This window comes from Pteropus alecto, unplaced genomic scaffold, assembly GCF_000325575.1.
Source record: "Pteropus alecto unplaced genomic scaffold, ASM32557v1 scaffold45, whole genome shotgun sequence".
Lineage (NCBI taxonomy): Eukaryota > Metazoa > Chordata > Mammalia > Chiroptera > Pteropodidae > Pteropus > Pteropus alecto.
This window is the reverse complement of record NW_006442491.1, coordinates 27,637,613-27,658,049: the sequence shown is the minus strand read 5'-3', so window position 1 is coordinate 27,658,049 and position 20,437 is coordinate 27,637,613. Positions and strand designations below refer to the sequence as shown.

Below are 20,437 nucleotides of genomic sequence, written 5' to 3'. Positions count from 1 at the left end.
AGTAATTAATTGAGAAAAGGAATGTCAGGACAAATTCCAGAGGAAGACGATGGGAAGGAAGGGAAGAGGGAGATGATTTCACAAAGTTGACTGAGAAGTGATGGCCAGGGAGGTAGGAGTGGAGAGGAGAATATCATGGAAGTTGAGGGAAGAGAGCATTTCAAGGAGACAGGGTGAAATGATGGAGAGAGGCAAGAGAAAGGTTGGATCTAGTTGAGGAGTGAATGGGAGGTGAGGATGTGCTACAAACGGTGTAGACAATTCTTCCCTTCGTTCTTTGCTTCCTTCCAACAAAAAGAAAGAAATAGGACTTACCTGGAACCCTACCACCCGAGACGACCATTGTTAATGTTTTGGTGCCTGGCCTTCTATGTGTCTTTTTAGATACCCTACACTGCATACATACGGAAACTTTCATTGCGTAGTTTTTAGATTTTATATTGTTGTTTGTATCTTTTCATTGCTCGGTCGTATTCTGTTTTATGAATATATAACAGTGTGCTTGTCCAATCTTCTGGGCTGTTTTCAACTTTATTATGAAAGAACTGCTATGAACATTTGCGTATGAGTCTTTTTGTAGACAGATGCTTTCTTTTCTCTTGGGTAAATACCTAGGAGTGGGATTGCTGGTGATAGGGTAGGTATATATTTAGCTTTATAAGGATCTATCACGATCTTTTTCCAAAACGATTGTACTGTTTTACACTCCCCTCAAAAATGTGTGGGTTCCAGTTACATTACATTCTTAACAGCAGCTGGTGTTGTAGTCTTTAAATGCAGCCATTTTGGTAAATATGTAAAGGTATCTCTGTGATTTTAATCTACTTTTTCCTGATGACTCATGATATTGAGTACTTTTTCATGTGCATATGGACCACTCATATATTTTCTCTTGTAAAGTGTTTGTTAAAATCTTTTACCATTTTTTAATGGGCTTTTTAAAAATTATTATTGAGATATAAGAGTTTTTTAAAAAAAATATATTCTGAATACTATTTGTCAGATATATGTTTTGTGCATTTCTTCCCCCAGTCTGAGAAATGCATATTCATTTTCCTGAAAGTGTCTTTTGATGAGCAGAAATTTTAAATTTTGGTAAGTCTAAGTTATAAAATTTTTTTGAGATTATTGCCTATATGGTTATTATATAATTTTTTAAAAAAATGGTTATTGCTTTCTAAGTCCTGCCTAAGATGCCTACTGAAGAAGTCTAATCCGTAATTTGAGAAGAAAGTCGCCTACATTTTCTTCTAGAAGTTTTATAGTTTTAGCTTCTATGTTTAGGCCCTTGATCCATCTCGATTTAACTTTTGTACATGGAATAAGAAGATAAGGATTGAGGGTCACTTGGATAGAAAAAAAATTTCTGTTTGTCCCAGAACTATTTGTTGAAAACATTTCCCTTCTTTACTGGATTGCTTTGGTGTCTTTGTCAAAACTTAACATGACCATATAGATGAGGATATATTTCGAGGCTCCCTATTCTGTTCCACTGATCTGTCTGTCCTATGCCATCATTCCAGTGCCTTGATCATCGTAGCCTTATAAGAAGTCTTTACATCAGGCTGTGTTACTTCTCCAAATTTGTCCTTTTTCACAATTGCTATGGATATTGCCAGGTTCTTTGCATTTCTGTATAAATTTTAGAATCGGTTTGTCAAATTCTACAGGATGGACTTACCAAGATTGCATTAAAGGTGTAGATAACTAACATCTTAAAAAACATCGAGTATTCCAATTGATATATTTGGTATAGCTCTCCATTTATTAGGTCTTCTTTAATTTATATCAGTATATCATTATGGTCTTTCATGTAGAAATTTTTAACAGAGGTAATTTCTTTTGTTAAATTTATTCTTAAGTTTTTCATATTTTTTGACAATATAGTACGTGAAATTGTTTTTTTTTAAATTTCACTTTCCAACTTTTCACTGCTAGAATATGGAAATACAGTTGATTTTTGTATATTGTTCTTGTATCTACAAGTTTGCTAATTATTAGTTCCAGTAGATGTTTTATAGATTCTTTAAGATTTTCTAAGTAAACATCATTCATCTGTGAATAAAGACAGTTATACTTCTTCCTTTCCAATCTATATGCCTTTTACTTCTTTATTCTTGCCTTACTTCACAGGCTAGGACCTCTGGTACAGTGTTGAATATAAGTGGTGAAAATGGACATCCTTGCTTTGTTCCCAATTTAGAGGTAAAACATTCAATATTTAACTATTAAATATAATTTTAACTGTAGGTTTTTTTGAAGATACCATTAATTAGATTGAAGTTTCCTTTTAATCCTGGTGTGCTGGATGTAGTTGTTTTTTTTAATGAATGGCTGTTGGTTTCTTTTTTTTTTCAAACAATTTTTCTGCTTCTATTTAAATAAGTCTTTGATTTTTCTTTTTATTTTGTTAGTATTGGCTTTGCATAAGTTAAACCAGGCTTAGATTTCTGGGATGCACCCGATTTGGTCATGATGCATTTTGCTTTTTTATATGTTGTTAGATTCTATTTGAAAATATTTTATGGAGGATTTTTACATCTAAAGGATATTGTTCTGGATTTTTTTTTTTTTTTGTAATTTCTTTGTCAGGTTTGCCACTAGGGTTATGCCATTCTCTTAAAACAAGTTAGGAAGTGTTCTCTTTTCCATTTTCTGAGTTTTTGTAGGAGTTAATTCCTCCTTAATAAAATTTGCTGGTGAAACCATGTGAAGTTTTCTTTGTAGGGAGTTTTGTGTGTGTGTGTGTGTGTGCGCGCGCACACACGTTTGTGTGTGAGGTGTCTGTGGGAAGGTTCTAAATTATGGACTTAATTCCTTTTTAGATCTATGGCTATTTAGATTTATTTTATATCAATTTTTGTAAGTCATATATTCAAGGAGTTTGTCTATTTTCCAAGGTTGTCTAAATAATTTTTAGCATAAAGTTATAATATTCTGTTATTCCTTTAATATTGGTAGAATGTGTAAGTCTGTATCTTCTTTCATTTCTGATATTGGTAATTTGTGTTATTCCTCTTCTTGGTAAGTCAAGCGTGAGGTTTATTACTTTTATTAATCTTTCAAACAACTTTTGGCTTTGTTAATTTTCCTCTATTGTTTATTTTCATTTAGATGATTTATGCTGTTTTTTAAAAAATCCTATTTCTACTAACTTTAGGTTTGCATTGCTCTTCTTTTTCTAGCTTCTTGAGGTGGAATCTTAGGCCATTTATTTTATATCTATTTTATTTTCTAATATAAATATTTAAATTATGAAGTTCTCGCTAAGCACCGCTTTGGCTGCATCCCACAAATGTTGATATGTATTTTCATTATTCATCTAAAAATGGTTTAAAATTTCCCTTGTGATTTCTTTGTTGACCCAATGATTATTCGTACATTTTTTTGCTTAATACCCAAATATTTGTTTTTCTACATATTAATTGCTAATGAGTTCAAATTTAATTCTATTATGGTCATAAAATGTACTCTGTATTAATTCAACTTAAATTGAGACCACCCAGGATATGGTGGTCTGTCTTGGTGAATGTATGAACATTTCAAAAACATATGTATTCTGCTATTGTTAGGTATATTAATATTCTACACATATAAATTAGATCAAGGCAGTTTATGCCCAAATTTTCTACATTTTTAATGAATAAAAAAAAAAATCTATTTTTAGCAATCACTGAGAGAGGAGTGATAGACTTTTGTCAGTTTTCGTCCATGCATTTTGAAGCTCTATTATTAGGTGAATTATAATTTTTATGTTTTCCTGATAAAAATAGGCCATTTTACTATCATGAAATGTTCCTTTTTATCTCTTTGAATACTCTCTGACTTGAAATCCTCTTTATATGAAATAACATAGCCCTCATTCCGGCCTACTTACACCCTGATTTTATGTTGTATGATATATCTTTTCTCATCCATTTCTTTTTACCTATTGTATTGTTATATTTAAAGTGTGTCTTATAGTCGAAGAAAGCCTGTTTTTTTTTTTTTTAAATCCATTCTGACATTCTCTCCCTTTTAGTTGGAGTGTTTAGTCCATTTACAGATAGTGTAATGGTGGATATGATTTGATATAGGTCTACCATTTTATTATTTGTCATATATTTTTTTTCTCTGTTCCTCCTTTCTGTCTTTTGGATTAAATAATTTTTAGAATTCCATTTTAATTTATTAATTTGTTTTTAGCTATACTTTTTGCATTTTTTCAAAGTGGTTGCTTAGTGATTACACTATTTTTAATTTTTCCCACATTCTACTTAGATTTAATATTTTACCACTTCACACAAAATTTAAGAGCCTTGCTCCCATATAGGTCCATTTATTCCTCTACACCAACTTTTATGCCATACTTATCATGTGTATTACATCTGTATATGTTATAAACCCTACAAGACAATGTCATAATTTTTTACTTAAATAGTCAGATGCATTCTTCTTAGAAATTAAGATTTTAATTTTTTTTTTTTACATTTATCCACATAATTAACATTTCTAGGGACTTTCATTGTTTCTTGAAGAAAGGATTGCCCGTCTATATCAGTTTTCTTCACTTGATGAACTTCACTTAGTATTCCTTGTGGTGCAGGTCCGCTGGCAATGAATTCTCTTAGTTTTCATTCATTTGAAAATGTTTTCATTTCACCTTCATCATGGTGGGCAGAAGTAACTCCCAGTGATCTTTGCTTTCTGGTGTTTATGCCTTTATATGACCCCCTCTCCTTGAGTATAGGTTGAATCTGTGAACTGCTTTTAACCAACAGAATATGGCAATATTCTGGGATGCCACTCCCATGATATTGTTATGTGGTATAAGACTGTCTTGCTAGCTCACTCTAGAGTTTCTCTTTCACTTGGTGGCTCTGAGTAAGCAAGCTTCCCTGAAGTAACTGGACCCCCACATGGCAAGAAATTGCAGGCAGTGTCTAGTTGTTGAGCATGATCTCAGTCTTATAGACTCAAAGAAATGAATTTTCTACCAACCTGAGTGAGCTTGTAAGAGGATTCATTGTTGTTGGTTGAGCTTCCACGTGAGAACTGAGCCCTGACTGTCACCTTGATTGCAGCCTTACATAGGCCCCAGCTAAGCTATTCTCTGATTTCTGATCCACAGAAATGGCGAGATAATAGATGATGTTCTTTTAAGTCACAAAGTTTATACTGGTTTCTTATATAGCAGTATATTCGTTTTTGAAGTATATTTTACTGGCTTTAGAATTCCACGTTGACAATTTCTCTTTTATCACTCTAAAGATGTTATTCTATTGTCTTTTGCCCTCCGTTATTTCTGATGTGAAGTCAGAAGTCATTCAGATCATTGTTCTCAGTATGCAACGTGTATTTTTCTTTGGCTGCTTTCACAATATTTTATCTTTGTTTTTCAGCAGTTTGGCATGATGTAAAACTGTAAATTTATTTGAAACTGTAAATTTAAAACTTTCACTAAAATGAGAAAATTTAGCCACTATTTCATCAAAAAACTTATTTTGTCCCATTCTCTCTTTGCCTTCCAGGATTCCACTTGTGTATGTGCTAAAACTTTTCATATTGCTCCACAGATCACTAAGAGTTTGTTAAATTTTTTTTAGTCTTTTTTTTCTGTTCTTCAGATTGGGTAACTGCAGTTTATTGACTCTTCTGTCAACAATCCCTTGCTAAACCCACCCAGTGAACTTTTAAAGAAAATACCACATATTGCATTTTTTAGTTCTAGAATGTTCATTTTTTTCTATAGTTTTAATTTACCTGTTGAAATTTTCTATTTGTTCATTTTTTTGAAGCATATTTTAAGTCCTCGAACCTGGTTATTATAGCTCCTTTAAAATAATTTTATGTGAGTTGGAATTTCTGAGATGCAGATCCTGAAACAGAATTAGCAGTACAAAAGATTTTTGTGGAGTAACACCTGTGAAAGGATGGGGAAGGAAGCATGATTGGGCAAGGGGAACCATCATAGCATGATGTATACCCAATACTATTTCTGCAAGCTTGACAGGGGAGCTCTGAAGCAACAATTACCTATTAAAGGAATCCCCCATTGGGCAGAAATAGCTAAGCCCTTGTACTACTGCCTTGCCCAGTCATTGCCTAGAAGCCACCCAGAGAAGATGGGGCTAGTAATATCTGCTCAATTCTTTTAGCCCTGGCTGGTTGTGGTAGCTTTGCAATGTGTGAACCTGGCTAGGCTGAACTACATTCCACAAATTCCCTTACCTGTATATTTCTTGTTAAGGTGAGCCACAAAAGAGAGATTCTAATGAGAGATTTGGAGGGCACAAGTGAATTGGTAGCCATTTTGTAGCTCAGACACATTGTCATCTATCTGCTGGCTCACCTTTGAATTCTTGAACATCCTTGATTGTCTTTCTTCCATCCTATCATGTGAATGATTTCTTAGCCAGGCAGCTCTTTTGTCTCTGTGGACTTGAATAGGCTATTCAGATCTTCCCTCAGTTCACGGAAATTTTCTTCTGGTATGAGTTTAATTATTGTCTCTCTTCCTACCCTTATTTGTCTCTGTCTGGAACTTCTGTTCTTTGCATGTTAGGATTCCTGGATCTTTCTTCTCAATCTTTTATCTTCTCCCTCATGACTTTTATCTCATTGTCTTTCTTCTCTGAGCTTTAAGATATTTCTTATACTTGATCTTTCAGATTTCTGATTCAGGGCTCAACAATGTCATCTTTTAATTCATCTACTGGTTTTTTTTTTTTTTTTTAAGCTCAAAGTTCTTGTTTTTAAGCTTCAGACTTTTTGCGATGGGTCTGGCTCATTTTATAGCCTGCTACCACTTTTTAAATTCAGGTGTTAATTGGTCTCTTCCAGCCGCAGTTCTATTCAGTGATCATGTGGTCTGGCTGTTCAACCTCATCCTTCTCTGACGTTCCCCTGTTGAGCTGTTTATCTTTTGCTGTCTACTCTTCAGGGTTTAGATATGGCTGAGAAGTGTCCTTAAAAATGAGCAGAGGGACAGGGTCTCTGGCCCTGGACACCAGTGATACATGGGAGGCTGTCAGCCCCCTGCCAACGCATCCAAAGGAAGCTTCTCTGCCCCCTGGTCTCTCTGAACTCTCTCAGACTTGGGGTGGGCAACTAAAAGATTAGCAACTTCCTGGCCTTTTAAAGGTCAGGAAGGCTCAGCAGCTCATGCACGATCCATGGATCCTGAAAGCCCAGCTTTTCCTTGGATGGCCACTTTTAGCTCTTACCTCTGAACTGCTCTCTCGTTCATTGTCCAGGAGGGAGGGAACCCCATAGTGGTGTTTTCTTCAAGAACCAGCTCTTGCTCAGAAAAGACATTAGCCTGCAATGGGGATGGGAAGAAAAGGGAGTTTGTTCAGGCTCCATTGTCTTCAGAATCCCCATGTCAAAGTATAATTTTCAAAATGTTGAAGGCTTAACTTTCCATAAAGTGAGCATGTGTCAAGGATTTAATTAACTCCTTAATGAGGGAACCAGCAAGATGGTAAGGAGAGTTCAAAAAAGTTTAAGAGAGACAGAAATATTTATAGACACCTAAAAGAAAGAATGTTGGAATAAGATTGCTTAAAAACATAGAAAAGAAATTCATAGTCTTTGGGTTATAATCTTTTCATTTACATCCCTCAGGATAAAATTCATTGATCATTGTTGGTTTTTTAGGGTTAACGTGTACACTTTCATAGTTGTGAAGTAACCTAATCTATAGTAAATACAGTGCACACTCCTGGAGTAATAGAAATACAATGTGAACCCCTGGAGTAAGCCACTTATACAATTATTCATTTTATTTACTTTAATTCAGTGTATTCAAAATGGTATCATTTAAAGATGTATTATGGGCTGAACTGTGTCCTCCAAAAAGATATGTTGAAGTCATAATCCCCAGCACCTCAATATGTGACCTGATTTGGAAAGGGTTCCTTGCAGATGTAGTTAGTAAGATGAGGCCATAATGAAGTAAAATGGGCTCTTAATTAAATATGGCTGGTGTCTTATTTAAGGAGGTATCCTATTAGAGGAGGATGCCACGTGGAGACAGAGGCAGAGATTGGAACCAAGGAATGCTAAGGACTGACAGCATCTCCATGGTCTGGGAGTTGGCAAGGGACGGTTCTTGCCGTTAGGTTTCGGAGGGAGCATGGTTCTGCTGACGCAATACATTTCTATCATTTTAAGTCACCCAATTTGTGGTACGAATACAATATGTAATGTAAAAATTATTAGTGAGGTATTTGACATTCTTTTTTTCTTACTAAGTCCTTGAAATCCAGTGTGTATTTTACACTTACAACACGTCCCAGTTCAGATGCCACATGTCAAGTGCTCAGTAGTCACATGTGGCTATTGACTACCTATTGGACAGAGAATTATACGATGGGGAATGGGACAACTGCTTCGCAACACTCAACACTGCAGGAGCGCTGTAACTTCTCTGCCCCATTTCCAGTTGTTGGCTAGTTTTCCTTAATGTTGTCCACTGCCCATGACAGCTCTGGAACTGATGGCTTAACTTGGTAGAAGAGAAGAGGCTGATAAAGAGGTGACTGAGGGAGAAAGGGCTCTGAATGAACAGTGGTGTCAGAAGCTTTACGCTCAGGGGCTGGGTTTCCCACGCGCCTTTAAGATACTTTTGTTCAAATTTGAAAAATGGGCCACTCTGCGTGGATGAATTAGAAAAGGCACGCATGTCTGGGCATTTCATGTCAGGGTGTAGGACTTGGAAAACAAAGATGGATTGGATTTCTGTCCCTGCTGACACCTTGGTTAGGTGCCCTTATGCAGTACACGAACTGCACAACTGCGCGGGTAGGCCCCGCCAGGGCTGAGAGCCAGCCTCAGATGGCAAAGTGATGGGACTGTCTCTACTCCGGCAGGAAGGCGGGTAAGGGAGTGAGAGTGTACGGCTGGGAGCAGACGGAGTTAGGGGCATGGAAGGAAGCTGACAGGGTTCTGTTTGATGGCGTTATTTTCACTGTGAAGAAGGAGGGAATGAGGGTCAGAGGCTTGGAGGGAGAAGCTGGTCTGAATCAGTCTCCATGGAGAAGGCAAGAGGACAGACTGGGTTGTCGAGCAATGTCAGGCCTGACAGACTTTTGTCTGGATCAGAAGGCAGGAGTGGCCCAAAGTTAGGAAGTGAACAGGGAGCTCACCAGGGAAATAGACTGTCCTGGGTGCAGGCGGCCAGGAGGTGCAGGAGTAAAGGACAGTCGGCCAACATGAGACAAAACCCCGCAGCTTGCTTTTATCAATAATGTATGTCAGGCCTTATTCCAAGTGCTTTACAGATGTTAAGTCATTTGATTTTCGATTGTTACTTCTACGTGGCAGTTGAGAAGAACAAAGCACAACAAGGTTAAGTGACTTGCTCCAAGTCATACAGCTAGTAAGTGGTAGAGCCAGGATTTGAATCTGGCTCTAGGAGCTTTGTGGGAAAGACACTCTAGGTATTGACTCCACCCCTCTGACTATGGGAGACCTTCCCTTCTACGAGAGGTGAGGTCCTGGGGCCAGTCTCAAGTGAGCATGGGGTAAGGTGACTTTTTGAAAGCCAAAAAGATAATTGTTTTGTTGAATCTAAACATTTAAAGTGTTTACATGCCATGTGCCCACGGAGAGGATCTGGGCAGCATGGGTAGGTCTGTTTTCTGCTGTAGGCTCAGAGACAGAGCTGGGTGGCCTAGAAGTAGGTGGGCGAAGTCAGGAAGTCACACCCATCTTCTTTGATTAGTTGGGCAGGAGAGAAGGGAAAGTTTAGATCACGGAGTCTTATTTCTACATGTAGAGCCCTTCATCTGGGAGAAACTATTTTTCCATTTTCCTTTTTTTTAAAAAAAAAATTTAGGAAAACATGCCAAAATCAGCTTTATAACAATTTTAGTACTTGTTTTATAAAACACCCATTTCCATTGACACTACTAGCGAAATCACTTCTGTCAGCCATGAGCCTTATAAAAGGAATGAATGCATTTTCTGTGCCCATAATCACCCCTCTATGAGAATGAGGTCGATTTCAATGACTAGCTAATAGAGGAATAACTCAGCATTAAAAAAAAATCAGAGTCCCTAGGAACCCTAGAGGCAAAAGGCAAAGGAAATTTGATCTGATGAAAACTGAGATCTTTTTTAAAGGGAAGCTTTATTATTTTCTTTTCGAAGACAAACTGCATTTTAAACACAGTAGGTTGGTTTATCAACAAATCTCTATTTAAGGAATTGAATACGGAACTGATTATACAGCTGGCAAAACCTCATACTATTCCTACACATTCTGAGATGGTCTAATTTAGAGAAAGGTCTGAATCAGTTTGAAGCATGTGGTTTTGTAACTCTGATGTGCTTAATTACCTTCAACTCAGACTAAGCCGAGGAACTCATTCTTTCAGATTGTGGCCTCCAGAGCCTGGGGAACTTACAGCAACAAGCTGATAAAGATGGTTTGTAATTTGCATATCAATTGCACAATATTAATCACCCACTTCCTGATGTCTGCCCTGTTCATGGTATAGGAGGCACTATCCCATCTGTGGTTGGGTCCCTGTTGGTGTCTGCACAACTGAAGAAATAGTCATAACTTCCTCTTCCATCTCCATGGTCACCACTTGCACGTATAACGTAGAGATGTGGAAACTGAGACTTAGCGAGACAGGCGTGCCTTGCTCAGGGTTTCAAAGCTGGACTACGGCCAGAACACATCTTATGACTCCTAGTCCAATGCTCTTTGCAATGTATGTCTAAGCACTTGGTACATGATAGTTATTAATAAAAGAAGAGAATATTATAAAATTGTTCTTAGAGGCATTTTAGACATTTCCTCTATAATCTTGCCAACTTCTTATTTGGCCTCTCTTTGTAATAATAACATATATACAGCAGTTATTAGGTACCAGGTACCATCATATCCTATGAACAGCTTTATGATATATTATTGACATTCCCAATTTATTCTTAGGGAAACTGAGGTCCAGAGAGATGATGTAAGATGCTTGAAAGAGATTCCCACAATTTCTCAGTACCCTTAGTATCTCAGTAATTTTTTATGGTGCTCAAAGGCCAAAAGAAATACATAGTTTTATTAGGTAGTTAGATCCAAACAACTTACAGGTATGTCCTAAATTAGTCATTTGAAAAAATAACTCACATAAGTTTAAGGGAAAAAAATTTATTCCATCTTAACAATAATTACATAAGTAATAGGATATGTGTGTGTCTGTTGGACACTGCACAGCTTTTCAAAACTTAAAATCAGATGGGACATTGCCATCTCATTTCTTGTTCTACATTGATTTTCATGAGCTATTTGCTTTTTATCACTGTAACCACTGAAAACTCAGCTTTGCAAAGATAAGATGTCATCAGAAGGAATGTAGCACAAATTAATGTTGAAACTGTGGCTGCCGTGAGCTGTAGTTTGTGGGTGTCCAGCAGATACTGCCGTGTTTCTCTCAACCATTTATGATAACCTGTGGTACCTTCATGTATTTGCTGCAGTGCCCAGAGGTGTTTTGGCACACAGTTGGGGAACTGTGGGCCTAAGGGGAGGTGTTATTGAAAACAGGGACTTGAAATTAAGCAGTCTAGCTTCTGAGCCCATAACTTGTTAGTAGACTGTTTTGCTCAGTACGTCCCATCTGCTGACCTTTACTCTTTTAGGAAAGAGGCTCATTCTTTTGGCAGATGTTCGATGAGCTGCTACTCTGTGCCAGGCTTCGTGCTGCTCTGGGGAGGGGAAAGGACACAGATGAATTTGCTCTAGAGCCTGTTTTTTAATAATCTTGTCACGTAGGGAAAAAAATTGCAATTCAGCTATAATAGAAGGATGTACAAAACACCACCTCATCCAGAGAAGTGATCCTGGAGGTAATATGGGGTGGGACTGATGTAACTGCCATGAAAGCTTATTCAGGCTACATTGATATAAATTTGGTTTTGGGAATGAAGTGAGTGCTGACCCTGCCCGTTCTGCACAAGTCAATAAAATCAGAATTATGTTTGTGCTGAAAATTGGGGTTTTCAATTGGCATCTTGTTATCTCTGAAGGCTGCTGTGCACAGAAGCAGATGTGGACCAGTAATAAGCCTGTGATGAAGGACTCTGGGCAGAGAAAGTGCTGAGTACCCCATCACTGAAGGTATGAAGGCAAGGATGTGTGGTAGGGATCTACTTCAGAGGGGGTGGGGTCCCCATCTAACTCTGAAAGGGGATGGTTTTGTGAAGCTGTCTTCTCATTGTCCACACCTGTCCCTCCTTGTCACTGACTCTGAGAATCCAATGTGCCTGTCTTTGCCCTTGAGGCAACACTGCTGTCTCAGGCATGGAAACTGGTTTCTAAAAACATTTTTTGCGTTCATTTTAAATGAATTTAGGGATCTTAGCAGCACCTCCTGTCTGAGGTCGGGGGCAGGGAGGGAAGAAGGGGTGCTGCCTGACATCTTTTAGAGGCTGGTGGCACTGGCCCCGTGCTGGAGATGGAGGGTGAGCACCTGATATTCCTCACAGCTGCCAAAGTGACCTTTGCAAAATACACATCCCACCTTGGCACTCTCCTGCTCAGATTCCATCAGGGCCTCCCCACTGCTTTCTAGGTAAAGTCCAGACTCCCACACGCAGCACGAAGGTCTACAGCAAGGCCTCTGCCTGACTCGCCAGCCTCATCCCTCCCAGAGGCCCTGTGATCTAGTCATCTTGGATGGCTTGTGATTCTCTGAAAACAGAGACCCCATGCCTTTCTTTGCTTATGCCGTTCCCTCTGCCTGATTTACCTTTCCTTGTTTGTCTACCCGGTATATCCTACTCATCTTTGTAAATCTGGCTTAGGCCTCTTTTGCTGTGGAAGGCTGAAAACAATATCCATTTAACTCACAATTTTGTAGTTTGGGAATTTGGGCTGTCTCAGCTGAGTGGTTTGGACTAGGCTGGGCTCACTTATGTGTTTGCAGTGCATTGGGTTGACTGGGGCTGGCTGGCTTATGATGGCCCTGTCTGGGGTGTCTGAGATGATGGGCAGGGTAGCTCTTCCCACGTGGGTCCATGGGGTCTCTCATCCTCCGGCATGCTGGCCCAGATTTCCTCACATGGTGGATTCAAAGAGCTGCCAAAGAGGATGAACCCCACTGCCCATGAGCTTTTCAAACCCTTGCTCACATGGTTGCTAGCATCCTATTGGCCGAAACAAGTCTCCTGACTGAGCCCAGCATCAGAGTGGGAGGGCGTTCAAAGTAACATAGCAGGAAGGTGCAGAAATGAGGGTGGGGGGATTTGGTGTCATTTTTGCAATCTTCCACAGCTGGACAACCTTCATGCCAAGAGGCTCTGTTTGAGCTCACTAGGCTGTGAGATCCTGGAGGCCCTGGTTTGAAATGCCTCAGTTTCTCCAGAGTGTGGCACAGAGCTGGTGCTCATTAATTTCTGACTTCCGCTTCACTACCTATGAGGGCAGCTTGAGCCTTTGGCTCAAAGGCATGACCAGAGAACCCAAGGCAAAGCTAGTAGCAGGTCGGGGAAAAGAGAGACAGTCCTTTATAGATATTTGCTCAGCAGCTCAGGGTTGCAATTTGTCCCAGAAAACGATCCGATCTGATTCAGCCACAGTCTGGTCTCCACCTTTAAATGTTGGGAACTGCATAAATCAGCACATTCCCCCAAAGCAGAGTCTATATACAGCACTACCAGGCTGCTCGTCATAATTAGGCCTCCAGCAATGATTGTTTTTGCTCTCTGTGTTTTATCACCAGCCTCACAGGGGAAGGGAAGGGTATGATCAGTGTCGTGATGTTTGTGCATAACCCCAGTATTCGAGAGGTCTGGGCCAAGTGTACAAATGGAGGCTCTGGTCCGGAGCCCATCCTCTTCCCATCCCCAGCTTTCGCCTGTGCCACAGGGGGGTCTCCCTACATGCGTGTGGTCACTCCACTTGTTCCTTACCTGCTACACTTCCTGCTTCCCTCTGCAGATAACCTCTGTTTGACCCTTTGAGGCTAGGGGTGCACACAGTGGAGCCAGTCCACCCTTGGGAGGAAGGACCCAAAGAAGGATTAATGCAGGCCCTGGAAGGTCCTGGAAGCAGGCATTTAGGCAGGGAATTCTGGGGTCCTGCAGAACTGCAGCATGGTCCAGGGAGGGAGACAGGCTACAGGCAAGCACACCTCTTGGTCCCTCAGACTCCTTGCCCTGTGGAGAGGGGCACTGGCCATTGAAAGGCCAGAGAAGGGCTCTCTAAAGTAGGGGCACAAGGCAGGGAGACCCCGGTCCCTGGAGTCCAAGGGTGACTTTCTATGTGTATGTGAAAAGCTACAGAAGCATGGGGGCCTTGCAATCTGATCCTGTCACACTGCTAGCAGGACTGGGCCTCTCAGAGTTCCAGGAGTCACCCAAGTGGAGCCAGGTCTGTTTGCAGTTCTGGAAGCAGCGATCATCACCCCTCACGTTTGCATAGTTGTCTGTTGAAACAAAAGGCTTTTGCATCTATTTCTATTTGGCTTTTACCTCAGACCTGGAGGGTCACTAGGGAACAATATTATACCCCACTGGACAGATGGGGAAGCTGTGGCTCAGGGAGGTAACGTGACTTGTCTATTAGTGGTGGAGCAGGGCATGAATCCCAATGGTGGGCCCGATGTGCGTGCTTCTGCTGTTGTACCTATCACCGAATTTTGGAATAGATTGTAAATGGATCAGCCTATCAGTTATACCTAGACTTGTTTGAACAGTCCCTTAATGATGGCAATTTAGGTTGTGTCCAGTTTTTTACTGTCATAAATAATGTGGCAGTGAGCATCTTTGTACTGGCAATGCAGTGCTTGAGGTCTGGGGTAGGATCCTACTATTGTGGACAAAGTTACTAAAGCTCACTGAACCTCAGTTTCCCCTTTCAGGGAGTAATAATACCATTTGGTTGAGATATTGAAGAAATGAGTGAATAGATGGTGATAATGATGGTGATGATGAAGATGATGATGACGATGACATCCTGTCTACCTGCGTTCCTTGTCACATGCTCTGGTTTACACACCAGGCTCCGGTAAACTTTGTCGGTACGGGGCAGCATCTCTGCACCTAATGTACCCTGGCGCCCTCAACAAGATCTCACCAGTTTAAACTCAGAATTAAGGCCTTGGTGAACTCACCTGGGTTCTATAATCTTCTCTACCTACACTTGCTCTCTGACTGTGGCTTCAAATACTACTTATATGCTAATGATTCCCAGGTTCATATCTCTAGTTATGACCTTTCTGTTGAGTTCCAGACTCTTCATCTATCCTATTGATTCACTCTTCAAAACATATTCTAAATCTTTCTCCATCTCCAGTATTAGAGTTCATCTTTCCTGCTGCCCTCCAACTTCTTTTTTGAGCATTTAGCTTATTTGTATTAAATCTTTCTGGTTTTACGAGAAATACTTTTTAAACTATACGTTTTCCCTCCAGGTATTGCTTTAGCCTGTTCTTCCAAATTTTGACATGTAGTACTTTGTTGCTTAGTTCTTATAATCTATTTATTAATCCATAGGTTATTTAGTAGTTTATTATTTAGTTTCCAGATGTGAGAATTTGTCAGTTATCTTTTCTTGATTTTATTGCATATGGTCAGAGAAGAGAGACTAATTGATATTAATCTTTTGAAATTTATTTTGGTTTAATTGTCAGTTTTTGTAAATGTCCCATGTGTGCTTGAAAAGAATGTTGACTGATTGTAGTATTGAGATTTCTGTATGTATGTATTAGCTTACTGATTGAGATATTTGTTTATCTGCTCAATCAGTTTCTAAGACAGATGAATTAAATTCTTTAAATACAATTGTTGATTTCCTCATTTCTGTACATTTCTGTAATTAGGCATTTTATGTATACTGAAGCTACATTTTTTAGTGAAAATATATGCTTATGGGTGGTGATTTGAAAATCTATTTGCATTGGATTGTGTTTTGTCAGATACTAGGATGATTATCGCAGCTTTCTTTTGGTTCATATTTGTCTGCTATATCTTTTTCTTTAATCTCTCCTTTTGTTTTAAATGTTTGCTTATGAATAGTACCTATTGGATCTTGTTTTGCTCATTCAATCTTAGATTCTCTATCTTTTGTTTGATAAGTTCAACCCATTTATCTTTATTATAAATACTATTCTATTAGGCCTCAGTTTTGCTATCTTATTTCATATTTTCCATTTATTGTACTTTCTTTTTTGTTTCTCTTTTTTATTGCTTTCAAATTTTCTCTTGTCCAGCAACTGGCGAAAAAATACACTGTGATACATCCATGCAAGAGAATACTACTCAGCAATAAAAAGGAACAATTACTGATAAATGCAACAGCATGGATAACTCTTAAAAGCATTATTTTAAGTGAAAGAAGCCATACTTAAAAGGCTACGTACTATGTGTTTTCATTTATATGACATTATGGAAAAGACAAAATTAAGGAGATAGAATACATGTAAGTGGCTGTTAGTGACAGGGATGGAAGGCATATGACCAGAAAGTGGCAAGAGGAAAGTGGACAGTGGAAATATTCTGTATCGTCTCTGAATAGTGCCTGACACATAGATAGAACTCAAGGAAGTGTTAATGAATTCATTGAGACAACTTAAGTCCTAGATCAGTGCTGTCAACAGAAGCAGGATGTGAGCCGCATATGTAATTAAAAAATTTCTAGTAGCCACATTCAAAAAGTAAAAAGGAACAGGTAATATTAATTTTTTAATAATAGATTTCATTTAACCCAATCTATTCAAAATATTATCTCACTATGCAAATGATAAACATTACTAATGAGCTATTTAACATTACTTCATATTAAGTCTTTGAAACTGGAAATGTATTCTACATTTGCATCGTATCTCAGATTCGTACTAGCCACTTTTCAGGTGTTCAGTAGCCATATATGGGTAGTGGCTACCTTAATGAACAACACAATTCTAGAAAAAGAAGACTTGCTCCAATGTCCAGAAGAGGATTTTCCCCATGGGGCCATTTTTCTTGTGGTAACTAATTCTGAATCAATAATAAATCTTGGAGTTAAAAGTAAACAGCTAATGATGGAATTAGAATATCAGTGTTCTGCAGTCCCCATGGAATAATGGATCTAGGTAGTGATCAAAGATGGTTGAGGACATCATAAGGAGAGAGTCCAGTTGACATCACCTGATGGAACGTGACAGCTCCTCTGAAGTTGACATGACAAGTGATCAAAGCAGAATCTGAATAAACCTCCAGATTCAACTCCAACTGACAGAATTCACAATTCAGAAAAATCTGAGGAGCGTGTGAAATAATGCCACAGGGATGAAACCAGCAAAATCCAGACCGGGAAATGTCAGGACAGATGACCAGATTCTTTTTGACAAATGAATTGCAAGCAAACAACAACAACAACAACAACAACAACAACAACAACAAAGAAACAAGTGGAGGGGAAACTTATAGATCGAAAATGATTCAAAAGACGTTGAACCAGTTACAACATAATTTTATTAGGATTCTGATGAACAAACTAGAAAAACATTTATGAATTCCTGAGAATTAGATATTTCATATTAAGGAATTATTTATTTTGGTGAGAATAAAATTGTAGTTACATTGTAAAAATATTTATTTTAGAGATACATATGGAAACATTTAGAGGTGAAGTGATATGATGTCTAGGAAGTGCTTTGAAATATTTTGGAAGGCATAAGTGGAAGTGGGGAGAGGAAGCAAGATTAGCTATGAACTAATAATTGGGGAAGTAGAGTGATGGGTATCTGGGAGTTCATGACCACAGTTCTCGCTGCTTTTGTACGTGTTTGAAGTTTTCCATGATAATATGTAGAGAAAGGCAAAGTAATGAACAGCCGATCCTCTCTTCTGGGCCCAGCGCCTCCTCACCCTCCAACCCCTATTGCCTGAGACCTGAGGTTTGCGGGTCTAATTTGCACTTCCCAAAGACGCCAGGAGGTGGCGCTCCCGTCCCTCTCCTGGCTGCTGTTTAGAGGGCTCCCAGCACCTTCGAAGCCCCACAGCATCCTTGGCCTCCTGGATGTCCCCAGGGTTTCTGCTCTTCCCTACAAAGTAGGGTGTGAGGTGGGAGGACCTAGGTCCAGTAGGGATTTGCCCTTTCCGGGTTGCTCCTGACCTCCATCCTTCAGGGTTGGGGCCACCCCTGATCTATTTGCTTAGGCTGTGGGAGGGACCTTGTCCTGACCTTGGGCCCCACCCCAACAAACCCAGTCTAGGCTCCTGAGCTCCACTTTGACCTTGGGGTCTCAATCATATCTCCCTTGACCTCTCCCACTGCAGGTCAGGGGTATCAGCCCCAATACCCCATACCCCTGCCTCTACCCGTTCCCCAACTCCCCACCCCAGACTCCCTTTTAGGGCTGGGCCTCCAGGTTCAAGGCCTTCATTTAAAGGAGGACCAGACCTCTGCTTGGCTGTGGTATTTAGCCGAGTGAGCCCTGGACTAGGATTCAGTAAACCTAGGTCCCAGACAAGCCTCCCTTGAGTAAGTTATGCCCCCTGGTTTTTGGAAGGGATAAGTGGAAGTGGGGAGAGGAAGCAAGATTATGCCCCCTAACTGTAGAACAGTGGTTTTTTAACTGTTTTAAAAGGTGGATCTCCAGTTCTAGAAACCCAGTATGCAAAATCAATGAGAATGGAGCATCCTAGTTCTAGAAGGGGGAAGTTCAGTCACTTGGGCTTCCTCTGGCCCCACACTCACCCCAGGGCTTCCTGACCTCTGGAAATTTTACATTTCTCACTGGCTATCAGCCCAAGTGTTCTTACAAGTTGGTCTGAGGCGCTAGTAAGTCTTGGCACTCATTCATTCATTCATTCATTCACTTAACATTTACCAAGCTCGTACTCTGTGCTGAACCCCCAGTGAGACAAATAATGAGTATGGGGACTCACTTCTCCATGGGCCCACAGTCTGGTGAGCAGACAGCATAATCTGGGTCATGATATACAATCAGGTGGCCCCAGGTTCAAGAAACAGAGGAGAGGTGTGCCTGTCAGCTTGAGGGAGCCAGGGAATGCTTCTCAGAGGAGGTGACATTTGGGTGATCTTGGGGAAAGCTATGTTAAAAATGAATTGGAAGGGGAGAGGAAGGTCTGGAAGGCAGTGAGAAGCTTAGTTTCTCGATGCAGTCATTTAGAGGGCCCCCCTCCTCCCCAACAAATGGCAGGGGAGAACAATTACTGTAGACTGTTGGTTTGGGTGGAGACCAAGTGTTTCTCTGTAGACACCCTGCCTGACACTGTCGGGCCACCCACACACATGAAGCTGCAGTCAGTATTCCTGAGGCACCACTACGACATGTCTGGAAGGAAACCCACTTCCCTCACAGGGTGAAATTGCCAATAATTGGTGTTGCTGAGAACATGAATTGCTTCATGGGCCCCAAATGAAAGACTGAATCCCAAGTGTTCCTTCCAAGTGCTGGGGTGCATTGGTAAGAAGGTGCCAAGATTTTAGACCCCGCCTCCCCGTACCCCTGCCACCCGCCTTCTTGGGCAGAATGCCTCTCCATCCACAAATAGAAAACTCACTGAGATTTTAATTAAGAGCAGTGTACATAAAACTCACTGTTCCTAAGTAAACAAATATTAAGCAAGATACTTCACTTTTGTGTTATGGGCTCTTAAGAGATGGGAAAGTCAGAACAGGAGGAGTGGGTGGAAGTACTGAGCGGGGAGAGAAGACTCAGACTGAGAGGAAAATAGATTCCAGGTCGGGAAGGGAGAAGAGAAAGGCAGACATATATACTCTAAAGGAAAGGGAGGAGGAGAGGCAGAAGAAGGTTCTAGCTTCTCTGCCCTGACCTTCTTTTGTTTTAGATCCCTACCTTCTTGCTTAGTTTACATTATTAGGTTTTGATACCCATTAGTTAGTTGGAGACAAATGCTCTTGTCTGTTTTTCCCTTGGGTTTTGTAGCAGGCACTGTAGATGACCCGCTCACACCTATCTGGCACTCACCATTCCTGAATATGCTGAGGGTGTCCCGCTGCCCCCGCCCCAGTCTCCACTCCAGGGCTTTCTCTCAGCCCTGGCTGCTTGGGCAGGCTGGAAATGCTGAGGAGTTAAAGCCCCTGGGAGCAGGCTTGGCAGGTGGGGGCTGGAGAATAACCACTAGCTCCCTTCTCCCTTAGGCAGGTCTGTTTGGAGGTGAATCTATACTGTCTCCCAGAGTCCCCAGTAGGATCAGCTCTAGCTGCCCAGGGTGCTAACTGAACGGATATGATAGCACACTGTTAATTGGCTTCCATCTCTTCTCTCTCTCCGCCTTCCCCTCTCCCCTGCTGGTGCTTCCTGGGATCGCCTCTCGCATAAAGGACTTGCACTCAAACCCTTGTTTCGGGTCTGTTTCTGGGGAAACCCAACTCTAAAAAGGCTTAATGTGTCACACATTTATTTTGAGGATCTCATCAGCCCTCCAGAATTAGGTCAAGCCTGTTTGCAATATAGAGTGACTAATATCTTTTTAT

General features: G+C 40.3%; 1 long non-coding RNA gene across 1 annotated transcript in view; it reads left to right on the top strand.

The window, feature by feature from the left end:
• LOC107196418 overlaps positions 1 to 15,671 on the top strand; it is a 30,121-nt gene extending 14,450 nt beyond the window's left edge. The window contains exons 4-5 of the long non-coding RNA XR_003043176.1: positions 12,016 to 12,106; positions 14,850 to 15,671. This is a non-coding gene — a long non-coding RNA (uncharacterized LOC107196418). The remainder of the gene's footprint in view (positions 1 to 12,015; positions 12,107 to 14,849) is intronic.
• Positions 15,672 to 20,437: the final 4,766 nt, after the last annotated feature.